The 14,005-nt window shown below is 40.1% G+C and overlaps 1 protein-coding gene across 8 annotated transcripts in view; it reads right to left on the reverse strand.

Moving 5' to 3' along the window:
* The window catches only part of tns1b (tensin 1b), a 175,481-nt gene that overhangs the window by 20,320 nt on the left and 141,156 nt on the right, over positions 1-14,005 (reverse strand). The gene's annotated exons all lie outside the window — the stretch shown is intronic.

The following is a 14,005-nucleotide window of genomic DNA, read 5'->3' on the forward strand; positions in this document are numbered from 1 at the left end:
ACAGCAGTTAAATGAAATACTGGCTCATGTCCACCTATTCTGCCAGCCTCAGGAAATGAGCAGAGTTTGTGGCTTGCACTGTGGAAAAAACGATGAAATCACAGGAGCCTGCCTTGCACTTTCAAGAGTCGATTGGATTAATCTCTGCCACCTGATAAATATTAGCATAATAGAAGATGAATCAGTTGTTGATTTGATTTGCTAATGATCCTCACAAAAGTAAACAAGTTATGCTCCCTCAAAAAATACATGACATGGCCAAATTTGTATCCACTCATTTACTCATGATGCTAAACTAACACACATTCTGTACTTGCATGCCCATGCACACTGACATAAAATCTAATCTATCTATCACAACACTCCAATAAAGAGGAAATAGGGTGACCCATTCGGAAGAATTTAGTCCTCACTGGAAAACTGGCCTCACTGAGAAAGGAAGGCCCAGAGGCTTTTCCTGGCTTTCTTCACCCAAAGCAAAACAAAAGCTCTGCTGACTCATCCCAATTACGTCACATAACAAAACATTACGTTAAAAATCTACATTACCTCGTTGGATAATTCCTTTTATACTTCCTGTTTCAGTTCTTAAGAAACCATATTACCCACGATGAGGCATGTCCTCATGCATAATCAGATTCTTTAGCTGGTAAAGAAGCTGCACAAAGGAGCTGTCTGTCCCTATAAGTTATAGATATCGCTATCTTAGTTTTAGTGAATACTGGGCTCTGTAGTGGAACTTGGTGGGCGTACACAGGCTGGGTACTGCAAGGTCTCTTTGGCGGACCAGTGGCAACATGCCAAGGGAATGGCGCACTGAAGGAACTTAACTGTCAGGCTGCTGGTTGAAACAAATCTTGTTGCTGCAAGTTGTAAAAACTCACAGCTTATGCTTTTTTTTTTTTTTTTACTACTAAGCTGTTTGTGAGTGGTTGCTTATTGTCCGGTCTGATGATGGTCTTTCCGTCAGCATCAAAAGCTGGTCGTGCAGCGTATCTCTGTGATAGTACCTGTGCTCTAATCTTTAGTATATCGATAACAAATGTAGTTTTCATAACAGTAGCAATACAGACCATAAGCCAAAAGATGTCCAAATTGAATGCAAACGTTCAAATTTTTGTTACCTGTTTACGTAAATACTCCACTATGTCAGTGTTGTCCCCACTGAAAATAAGCTAAGACTGGAGTCTCCAAATTAAGTCATCATTACATTTTTATTTAGCACATGAAACTGCTAAAGTATCAAGTTAGGGCCTGTGCATGCATTCCCATCCACATGAGCGCACACACACACATATACACTTTTAAAGCATCAGTTGATAAACATAGACAAGTCGTGAAAGCAGAGCTCCCCAACCTTTCTCCGTTTCATTACTTCAAAATCACCTGCTATGTGGCCAAATATAAATCACAAAATAAGAATGATCAGTCCCAAATCTCAGCTGATTTCCCATCCTCAATGCCTAATCCAAAACAAATGAGCAAATCACCTTAAACTAGTGAAAGCTCTGTCAAAACAAATAGCTCCTCCACAGGAGGAGGTTTCCCTACCTGTGTTAGCAGTGGACGACAGTACAGTCCCAATCAAAGCCCTTCAGAAAAGCCCTCTGGATGGAACATTAGGAATAACAGCAAGAGTTGGGAGAGTCTGCTTTGGTTTGTGTTCCTTCTCCTCCCTCTCCTGAATAACTGTCCAGGCAGAGCGGGACAGAAACTGCTGTTGCTCGCTGTTCAGTGGCTCACACTATTCTGAAGGCTGTCCCTGCTGTGTATGCATATGTGGGAGGTCTATCACAACACCCTGTTTGATGGTATAACTGGGCGGAGGGGTATAAGAGGCTCTTGCAATGCAGGATTTCATAGAATGACATCAGTCCCTTTAGGTTAGCTTCTCTGGAGCACTTATTTCCTTGGGATATAGGTTGTTACCAGCCCCCACTGCACAAATAAAAGGTTTGATGCTTTACAAAAACACACTTCACAAATTGTGGCATCTCCAACATTTGTTCCATGCAGACATACACAGTTGCCACTCCTTAGCTTTAGCCCACTGGTGTTGAAAACACTCGTAATGGAAAGAGCTGCTTGGTCCAGCAACAGTCATTTAACAAGCTCTCCTCTTTAAGCTAGGAAGCAAGGCAAAAACTCCACCCTGCTGCAGGCAGATGGAGAAAACAGAAAAGCTTAGCAAGTCAAAAATAGACCAATACATTGAGTGGCTGCTGATATGATGTGAGAATAAGAAATGTTCTTTATCTTATAGGTAAATGCACAAGATTAGATAACATATGACTGAGTCAGATGTAGATGATTTGCAATAGTTGTTTAAATCGAACAGTTTGACAATGGAAAATAACGCATTACACAAAACAAAAAACCTCCATCACAGTTTAGGAGCTCTTCAGTATGAGGTCAGTAAACATTATAATGTAATCACTATACTATTGCAAACCAGAACATTTGAAAACAGCCCCATTTAACATTCACATTCCCCTGCACCAACTTTTTCCTTTTTCATCCTCATTTAAATCATGTTAAACCATAAATACATGATAATGGGCTGGGCTGTGATACCGTTTCCCCTCATTTCACTCTCAGGTTGTTAACCAACTCTCTTCTTGTCTCTCCTCTCTTCTCCCCCCCCTTTTTTTTCTTTACCCCCACATCCTTCGCCTCTCACTTTATTCTTACACTGATGATGATGGCAATGACTGGAATGAGGCTTGCTGGGCTGGTTTAGTCACCCCCTTAACATGCTCATGGCTTCAGGTTTGAGATGATGTGACTGACGAGCGATCCACAGAATCTCCATTTGTACAACAGGAAATCCAATCCGTCACTTAACACTGGTGAGACTTGTTATAGCAAGCAGACTATTTATGTTGAGACTGCTTCTGTATTGAGTGTTATGTCTGCTGCTGTTTTTATTTGGTTGAAATGAATATACGTAATCCTCCACAAATAACCTTTGACTGTGCCCCTCACTGTGTCTGTGTGCGTGATGGTGTGTTTTTAAATACTCTCCAGGAGGTAGATACTTGCTCTGTGATCCCAAGCACATTAGTCAGAACTGAATGTCTCTGATACTGAACCCACAGGCCTTACAAATTATACACCAGCAGGGGAGCGGGGTCCATCCCTGACCTGTCTGGAATGACTCATTAGTTGTGTCACTACATCCTCTTTATTAAGTTTAACATCAGACATTTAGTTAACATCATGATAAAATGATGCAGCAGGATGCAGTTTGCGAACGTGTTTGACACTGGTGTAAAATATTTAGAGATGTTCAACTCCTCTGATGAAAACGTTTCTCTACAAATAGAAAGGGTTGTGGTTGGAAGGTGCTGCCAGATATTTTGAGGTTCTGCAGACCAGATGGTGCAACCGCATGACCTCTTGATCTTCACAATCTGAGCTCTGACCTCTGTGGCAATAGATCCCCCTTTGCAGCGGAAATAGCATGTTCTTCCTCAAGCTTACATGGACAAACACCATGTGCAACTCTGCCGGTGAATGTATGGATTCGTGTGTGTGTGAGCGGGCATTCCTTAACAGCTGGTCCGTGTCTCCTGGCTAATAGGGCAACATTGAAAAAGGCGAAGATGAAACAGAAGATGAATGAGGAAGTCCCCTCCAGACTTGACCCCTAAAACCACTAACAGCCCAACAAGACAAGAGCTCAGAGTGTTTTGCATTCAATAAAGAGAATACAGGTCTGCAGTAGCTGTAGAATATAGTCTAACAGTTTGTAAGTATAGCCTGATGCCATATTTGGTCAAAGTTAATGGCTAAACTATTGATTTGGCAACAAAGGATTGCCTTACTGTATGTGAGGGCTCAAGGACGGGCTATTAAAGTAGCACTGTGGCCTTGTAAATGATCTACACAAGAGGCTGTTACATCTTCCAAACGGGATTAATTAGACTTGTGAACAATAGAGAAGACTAATGAAATAAAAGTCAACATTGAGATCATGGAGCATACCCCAAACACTAAGCAACACAGCTTCACAGCCATCGCTGTGCAAGTAACTCATTGCCTATGTTTGAATGGTTCTTCTTTTATGATTATAAATGGTTTTAATGGCCAAACCTAATAAAAATTATCCATATGACACACTGAATCAGCCCTAAAATGCATTTATTTGCAGATGGGTAGTTAAAACCTTTTAAATTACCAATCAAAATAAATAGAAGACCATAGAAATCCTTCAACGGATAAGTCTCTGGTTCTTTCACTAACTGCCTTTCTTCTTGACTTGATATTTGTGCTAACATCGTTAACGACTTGATTCAATCCTTTATGTGTAGGTGATGAAAGGTTCTCTTGTTCAGATTAAATGCATCATTGCACCACCAGATGCTTTTAGATCATACCCAATGTTAACAGTACATCTGCAGACTTCAAACTGAATACTTCAAATAAGTATGAAACAAACGATGCATGTGAATGCAGCTATTGATTGTGAGAAAATCGGGTGCCTGAAACACAAACATGATACCTTCCACAATATGTTTCATTTAATACAACACTATTTTTTTATAATAACTGAAGACATTGCAAAAGGCTAATGATGTCAATGTAAGATATTGAATTTTGGTAGAACTTCTTCATACACTAAAGGAGAGCCACCCCGGGATTTATAGTCCTCTATATCACAGTTTAGCTCTTGCCAACATTCAAAGTCCCAAAACACTTAGTGAAATGTAAGTACTGGATCTCGTTGCACTGGACCTCATTAAATATACATCAAAGATTAGTGAGAATCAATGTGTGAAAGTGCAAACTTGCTAGGACTGGGGAAACAAAGAAAAGGGTAATGGAGGGTGGTGTGGAACAGCCAGGAGAAGATTGATTACTATATATGACTTAATTACTCGCTGAAACTTAAATCTTAATTGTTTTAATTGTTTGAACCGAACAAAAAATATGTTTCTGAGATTTAAATCAAAACAATATCTCACATGTCTCAAATGCATCAAGGTCTTTGTATTAAAGTCTTCCCCATTAACTGTATCCTGTTGCCAGTATTAGTCTGTTGATTTTGTCCACACTGTACTAAATTAAATGCAGTCATTGACATAACCAACATTAATAGCATGTGTTTTGTTCTTTTCTGACAGTTTGCCCATGCAGAACATTATTTTTCCTTTCAAATGAGTTTGCATCTCAGGAAAAGTCATCAGTGGGTCCTGACAGTAGGGTTGCCTAGCGATAATTTCTTGGGCCAAATGAGGAGAGCTGGATCTATCTCATTCTAAAGGTAGGAGAAGCTTTGATGGGCTAATCCATGCTAGCTATGGTCTGAAGAAACTACAAAAACAGAACCACTACATTTTTGCCTAAAGCCTTGATAGCTTATGCAGATTCTCCTCAAAGCAACTCTTGTCATATCTTGCTCTTATCATCATCCTGGTAAATGCTTGAGACACAAACTGGTCTTGTTCCCAACCAGATACTTCCAGGTATTAGTTGAAACACTGAGAAGAATCGTTGGAACAGCTCTGTCAAGAATCCTTTCAGTATTTTCAGAAGACAAAAAGTGACAGACCAAAGAAAGAGAGAGAAAAGGCAGAGCTAAGAGGTATTCTCTGGACTAGATTAGGTGGTGATTTTGTATGCTTTACGTTACAAGAATAAGATTTTTACAGTAATAATAATTCTTCACAGCCTTAATCAATATTTCCAGATTTTTCTTCCACTTCATCCAATAGTTGCAGACTGTTCTTCACCCAAATTTCTCAAACTGATTAATGCTCAGCAACACACTGTGCCACTGGTCTCTTCTTTGCATCTGCCCATAAGGTATACAAGGACGATCAGGACTGTGTTAAACTTGAAGAGTTTATTGCTACCTATTTCCACCCCATCCATGCGGTTGCCATGAACAACCAGTTGGATTCCACTCAAAAGCTCGATCCCTCACCAACTCTGCCCTCCCCTGTCTCTGTGTTGTAGTAGCACATGAATAAGCCTTAAGTACGTCCATAACAGGCTGAATTTGGGTGCAGACTTGACCCTGTGACACCCTCTGCAATTCCAAAGCAAATGATTAAGATGCACAATAGAGAAAAAAAGACTTGGCCCTGTTTTTGTCCCTTGATGTTACTGGCTGCCTTTCCAAGCATTGCTTCTCATGAAGTGAAGAACACTCTCTTATGACATCAAAACAGAAAACCGGTGCAGGAATAGATCTCTCTTTTAAAGCAAAGAAAATAACGAAGGAGGAGAGGCAAGTGTTCCCTACAGAGCCTAAATGAAAGCCTTTCAGTTGATCCTGAAAACATGTTCCTTGTTTCCTTGTATTGTACATGTGTCCATCCAACCCTTGGCTCAGGACAATAACAACATCAGACAATCACACTTAGATAATGCGGATGGAGTTTGATTAACTCTTGATTGTATACACCACTATTGGACCCAAACTGGACCCAGGCTAGTTTTGACCCAGAAATCATACTGCATAAGTACATAGCATAGCAGAAGTTGCGTTGTCATTTGCTTTCGGGTTTTCACCATAAGCTAGAGGGATAGCGTGCATCACATTTGGTAAAGTAAGTAAGTAAAGCATAGAAAATGTATGAAATGCACAGAGCTATGAACTTGTCCATGTTTTACTGTTGGACATTAATCCACCACTTTGCCGTTTACTAACTTATCAAGGTTATCAAGGTCAAACAGAAGGTCCAATTGTAGCTAGCTGAAAGGGGGTATATCACCACCTACTGTAGTGGAATCAGACATTTTCCTGTCAATCAATCGATTCTCCATCAGTGCATGTTTACTGGGACAAGGACAGTATTCCAATTAAATCACAGACGTAACTGCATTTAAACATATTGCATGTGAAAGGTAGCCAAGTTAAGCCTAGATACTGGGAAATTTTGATTAGGGTCCTCCTACTACATGGCAATGGCATTAATACTGGATTAAAGATAGATTAAGTGCAGATCATGTGAGAAGCAACTTGTGGCATTATTAATAATGTCCTGGCTTTTCTGTGGCATTTATATCCAGATCAGCTGTGTAGAGATGACTGGAGAAAAAGAAAGAGGGACACAGAATGTCTGGAAAACAGCTGGACTAAAGCTGCATGCAAGAGGAGCTAACAGAAGTCTCATTCATTCCCACACATTATAGACAGCAGATAATTAGCACTCTTTCCCCAAGGATTAGCCATGGATTGCAAAGATCTCTACTATACCTAAGCCATAGCAGTGCACAATTACATGTACACCACATATTTTCCTGGATGCAGCTTTAAGGACTGAATGTGATGGGAGTGCAAACAACCTTAAAAAATCCTGTGTCTGAAAAGCTCTATTTTTGGTGTAGCACACAAACACGTCATGGTCAGTAGCTGTAGCCTGGCAAAAACCCCTACCCCTGTGCCCCCACAGCCAGGGTGCAAACAGGGCCACAACACAAGGCACTTGTTCTCTCTTTGTGACCTATACAGTCTTTCCAGAAGGCCTTGAGTTAACTGTCTTGGCTGTTATGCAATCAGAGCTGTTCAAAGTTTAGAGTCAAAGCAGACTAATCCTCCCAAAAGCCTAAGACCAGACTGAGGGACTGATAGCATGGAAGTCTGTTGACAACACAAAGGACCAGACATTTCACCTCTGCATCTTTTTGGAGCAATGCCATAGATTGATAGGTCCACTTTTCAATTAGAAAATGTTATTTAATAAGTTGGCTTTAGCATCAGGAAGGTTGTCAGAGTAAGACGAAATCAATCACAATATTCAGGCCAGTAGGCATCAAGAGGTGGACAACTGCATTCCAAGGTCTTATGTCTACAGTCATTTTTAATTTACACAGACATTTAGAAGTTCATCTCATTTATTCATGACAAATACTTAACTAGAACAACACGGCTCCAATGAAAACATCTGCAGAGTAGCTCAACAGTGAAACCTACCATCAACTGTGGGATGGATCCATGAGCAACCAGTTGAATCTAGATCAAGTAATCACCTCACTACATCACTCCCACTGATGTTGAGGTAGGAGGCAATGCAAAAGAGTTTCCCTACACAATCGTTCTAGGTATCTGATTGCTATACAGATTTGACAACAACACAGATTTCTGTTTGAGAGCTTGTGCTTGGAAATGTCAGCCTATTCACTAACAGTTTTAAAAAGAAACTTGTTTGCTCCAGTAAATATCTTCAAGACAGGCTTTATCGGCTGCAAGTTAAAAAGGGCAAATATGCCCAATCAAAGTAGGCCACTAAACAGTAAATGCTTCAATAGCAATCTTAGCATATCAGTGGATAAGTGATATAAGTAAGTGTGTGACAACATCACAGAAATAGTCCCTTCAGAGATAGGCTATTTGATAGTTAGAGCTGTTAACATTGCCAAGAGACTTGATTAGAAGAGCAGAGTTGTTCCTGGTTAACCACTGCTTTGGACTGGTTTGTTTGTTTGTGTGTAATGATGTGGGACTTTGGTGTTTCTTGGATCCTGCACAACACAAATAACACAAACAAACTCCCTGGTTGAGCCAGTGTTAGAACAGCAACACATTCACACTGCTCCATTAGATGTAGGCTTTTGTCATGGTAGTCAACTAGCCTTGTCTACAAAACTTCCTGGTTTAAAAAACAGTTTCAAAGAGAGGACCTCTCTTTCACCATAGAGGTCCTCTATGGTATGGATTATTTCTGTTATGTTGTCAGACAGTTTTATAGCAATCTGAGCGTGTCTTTTTAGAGGATGTATCCTGATTAGCGGCCTTTGCCCCCACGAGGTTTCTAATCTGCTGCTGTCTGGTCAATTAATCTACAACGGTCATTCCTAAACTTCTACTTCCTCTTGGTCACTTTGACACCAAAATATATAAAATGGGGTCCTGGTTTAAAAATGCACAAATACCCTGTTAACTTTAATAATTATACATCTGAATTGCCTTTACAGCGTTATTAATTTATTTAAGCATAGGGTACCTGAAGAAACATGTCATCTTAATGAGTCAACTTTAGAAATATCTATAAAAGCTGTTCCTTCAGTACAAGTATTTCTGATATTTCACTGTTGACAGTTGTAATTCTATTCTAAACTATTCTAAGGCCAAAGGGAGATTTCAGTCTCGGTCATCCACTGAGACACAACAGTCTCATCAGTGATGTCATTTTGTTGCAACAACCTCTATCTCCATAAAGATTACGTAACCTCCCCTGACCCCACCCCTGTCTGTAACTCAGCAGGCAACACAAACACAGACTCAAATTTGACTTGACTCATTTGATCCCTGTTCTCTGATTCAAGAATGCAGCAAACAAACAATCTGTTCCCAACAGGGCAGACGCGGTCAGTTCATCCCGTCTGTTGAATTAAGGCTGGGGACATCGCCGTCTCACTCTGACTAATGTGTCAGGGATTAAAGAGGAAGCACAAACCTCCTGGTGAGAGGAGGCAAAACAATGCTAAGACAGAGACACACACACACACACCTGGGCTCCCCCTTCTTCACACAGGGAAATGCTTATTGGACTTTGGATACACATGTACTTAATGTCATCAGAAAATAAGCTTACAAAGAAAAAAACAAGGAGACCACTTAGGTTATACCTGTAATGAGTTAAAATAGAGAATCGTTATGCATACTTCAATAAAATAGTGTTTCATCATAATTTTTTTGTAAATATAAATTCTGAACAGAGTTAAACCATGAAGTGACTTTGGAAAATCTTAAATGCTACACTGTTTGCATTATTTTTACTTCCAAATGTAGTGTCTTGCACATTTGTGTTTCTTGTCATCCCTGTCCCAGATCCCAGCAGTTAACCAAGTGAGTACAATACTGTTATTCCCAACAGGATTAATGGCCAAAATGACAACAAAAGAGCCAAGCCTGATGAATCTGAACTGAGTAACTTTAAACAGACTAAGTGCCTGCATCGTGCCTCAATGTTTCATGATTACTGGATTAAAGCATTTGTAAAAGATTAAACTTACAGGAAAAAGTTCCACAACAGAGTAGTTGAAACTGTAAAAAAAAGATTAGATAATGGTAAACCTGATGTCAATAATTAAGTCAGTACATTCACAGATCAAGTGGAAATACAGTTTCTGGTTTTCCGTGAATCTACAGTCCTGAGTGTGTTACTCACATGTTGTTAAAGACATCAGCTGCTCAATCTGTGACAACTTTTCTCTCCAACGATTAAAAGACCAGCGGAGGGCAGACTGGATACAGGTTCTTCAACAGCTATCAACACTTCAGAAAGCAGGATATCACAAACCCTCTAAACATTGACCCACCATGTAACTCTCACAGACAGTCTGTCTGCGCAGAACAGCAGCATGCACAAACCCACACTGACATTCTCTGTCACTCCTCCTCCTGTGAGTCTGGGCACAAAAGAGCTTCACAGTCCAGCGGAAGAGTCTGACTTTAACTCCTCAGACTCCTCGGAGGAGAGGAAGAGGAATCTCTCAGAACTTGAAGTGGGGGTTTAATTAGTGTTTAATGCCAATTTAATAATGATTGCTTTTTACCGGGGCCAAAGTTTAGAACTAGAAAAATGAGGTTTAAAGTGCTGTCATACAAAAACAAAGTGTCATCGAAATGAACAGAGTACACAAACAGGCCCAGTTCTAGTAGCCTACAAAACCACTTAGATTAAAGGTGGTGCAGCAGCTACGGCGACCGGCAACAGCACTGAACAATAGCGAAGGTCCCTCATGTGGTCCTTGGTGAACAGAAAGGTCACGTGCACCTGTCATGATCATCACAGCATGGATGTAGTAACCACGATCCGAGTCACTGTTGTCATTTCAAAAGCCTTGATTACATATGGTAAAAAAAAAAAAGACCTATTCTTGTTTTTTTTGCGTCCATTGAAATGAGGGTGCAGAAATTTAAAATGGGGGCGCAATGCATGCTTTTGCACCCTCGTAGATCAGAGACTGTACACAAGTACAGCCAAGTGTATTTGCTGAGTTCATCACTGGTACTGAACGTAAACACAAACACCAGGGTCTTTCAGTCTACAAATCACCGTCAACATGAGCTGACAAAATGAACGGACAGAACAGAACTAGAGCTTCCCTTCCCCCTCCGTTTCACACAGTTTTCCTGACGTTTGTTTTCAGGTGTTAAGTCTCAACATCGAAGCTCGGGCGTGTCGCAGGGTTACATAAAAAAACTTTCAATATAGTAAGAGACACTTGATGTATAAAAGTTCATCTTCGATAGAAAATGGTCATGTACTGAGTAATGACCATAAATCCAAAAAGGCATCCGACCAAGCCTGCTGCATTTTGTAAGGCTATTTGTAGTCATTTCATGGATTCCAGAGACTTAGATAGAAGATCTGGATTACTCATTAAAAATAAGTTTGAATTAGTTAACTTTTAAGGTTTTGCTCACTTTGCAGCAACAGGTCATAAGGGACAAGATCATCCTTGTTTATGACTTATTTTGATTTGCTCATGAGATGATACACTTTCTAAATCCATGTACGCCTCATTCATTGTGTTCATGGTTTATTGTGCAAGTGTGAAGTTTAGGATCTTTTCTTGCTGTGTTTATGCAAGGTGCAGGCACGACAAGAATCCCTGAGCTGAAACTCCCCCACAGCAACTGTAGCTGTTTTCTGCGGAATAAACACAATGAACATCAACATCAATCTTTGGAAACCAACGACCACATAGACAGGACTTACTCAATGTTGATCCCAACAAAACATTGGCCGTATAATTTAAGCTTCATGCAATGCCTCGATAAGAAGAGAGGGCAGAAAAGTTGTTGTAAGTTGAGCTCTTTCCTAAGAAAAGCAGTCGCGATGCTGACAACCCAACCACAACCATGGCTTTTGTTTTCTAACACTTGTGAAGATATACATCCTCTCGGCTCTAAAAGCCACTCTGTGAGAGGACCTAATCGCCCTTTCAGCACTAACAAGTGTGAAGCCAAATGATAGATGGACTCCAGTTTCCTGGAAACCCCTTTCTCTCTCGTTTCTGTGAGAGAGAAGCATGTTTGACTGTTGTTTTAAGTGCTATCTCCAAGCTACGCCCGTTTACACTGTGTATCACTCTGGGTGTACTGGAGAATGAAGACATGTCACAAAAAGATATTTATGGGTATCCTCTAAGTCTCAAGATTTCAGAGTAGCAATTAAGAGCTTGGGATTGTTTTTGAGTGCATCTCTGCGTATGCTCACTTTTCATGCGTTTCTGCTCCTGTCCAAAGGTGAAGTGTGTTCATTTATGTGAGACAAATGAAGCCTCGACCACAGTATCACCATCATATGACTGAACATAGCAGACAGCTTGGACTGGGCTGGACTTCAGATAAACACACACACACAGACAAACCACCTCGACTGACATAGAATGAGAGGAGACTTACACCTGTTCTATTTTAGAAAAGCCTATTTCAAGCTGAGTGTGGGGGTGTACACTTTATGGGCAGTGATAAAAGGTAGCCAAGTAACCTCTGACCTTTTGGCTGTCTGGGAGACCAATGAACACCCTAAGGGAGACGTAGGGACATTAAATATCCAGCAAGAAAGTGTCTGCAACGAGCCACTTTGTAATTTTACAAACTGTCATTTAACTTGCACTCAATGCTCGCTTGTTGCCATCACTAAAGAATCCAGTACATTTCAACATCACCACTTCACTTTTAAAAAAAATACATTATTTTGAAGTTCCTGGAGAGAGTGTAGTCTGTACTTAGGACAAAGTTAAGTTATTGTACCACAATGATATTCATTGTTTCGTATTTGCCAGCATCTTGTTTTTTGGTAGAAAGACATCCACTATACTTCTCTTCTACATACTGTACTTCAGTACAACTTTGAGGCATTTTTACTGAAGTATTTCTCGTGTCTGCTCTTTCAAAGTTTCTGCTCTCAAGGGAAAATGTGAACATTGGGCTTGGAAACAATTTAAAAAATATATACAGTATATATGCACTGAGCAAATAAAAACTTAACGTGTGAATATAAAATCAAATATGATTCACTATTATCACTATAATAACCATGCGCAATAAATAAATACATTTGCTCTTTGAACAGCCACAACCTTTAAATACTTATGTCAATCAGTGCTGTGTAATTATTTTTACATTAGAAGAGGCCATTCAACTTAATGAAGCTTGAACAAGTACATTTATTTGAATTCTACTTAAATTATGTCATGAATGCAGAACCTAACATGTGGCTCTGTTTTCTACAATGTGATGTGGCGATTTTACCAGAATAAACATCTGAATACATCCCAATACACTCACAGATGTGTATGTTGCATCCCTCACAAGAGGTGGTAAAGAAGGTAAAACCACCACTGACTAAATCGTCAAATGGACTGCACTTACTTTCACCTTTCTCGTGGTCTGACCACTCGGAGTACTTCAATTGAATTTCATTCAACCCGTTCACTCACATTTCTTAATTGACACAGAGGTCTACATGCAACGTTCTAACTATCAGAATATATTACAATGCTCACACAAATATATTAGCAAGCAGCTGATCTTAGCATTAATGGACATCCCACTGAGCATCCTGAGCTACAGACCCCCCCCCAATACTAGTCACATCCTCCACAGGTGCTTTACAAAACCTAAACCACTCGATGTACTGGACAGCAAAAATCAATGTGAGACGTTGCAGGATGAAATCTACTAATGTCTACGTATGCACAGTAACAGAACATCATGATTCAAAGTTGAACAGGGCAAATCTATAATCATTCACCAGACTATATTACTCTCTCTTTAACAAAGATATTTGTAAAACATAACATGACAAGCACTGTTAGAAATCAATATCAGAGTATCTAGGACACGCGTACAGTTATTCCAGCTCACATAAAAACAAAACAGACCATTCTGACACTTTCTGTACTTTGAAGACATAACAACCCAGCCCGTCTGCTACCACGGAGGGCGTAGTATAGCTTCCTTTTTTTGGGTGGCAGAGAAAGCAGCACTTTGGTCACAGAGTGACCACCGCTCCCTCCACAGGAAGGCTCTGTCCAT

This window comes from Labrus mixtus, chromosome 13, assembly GCF_963584025.1.
Source record: "Labrus mixtus chromosome 13, fLabMix1.1, whole genome shotgun sequence".
Taxonomy (NCBI): domain Eukaryota; kingdom Metazoa; phylum Chordata; class Actinopteri; order Labriformes; family Labridae; genus Labrus; species Labrus mixtus.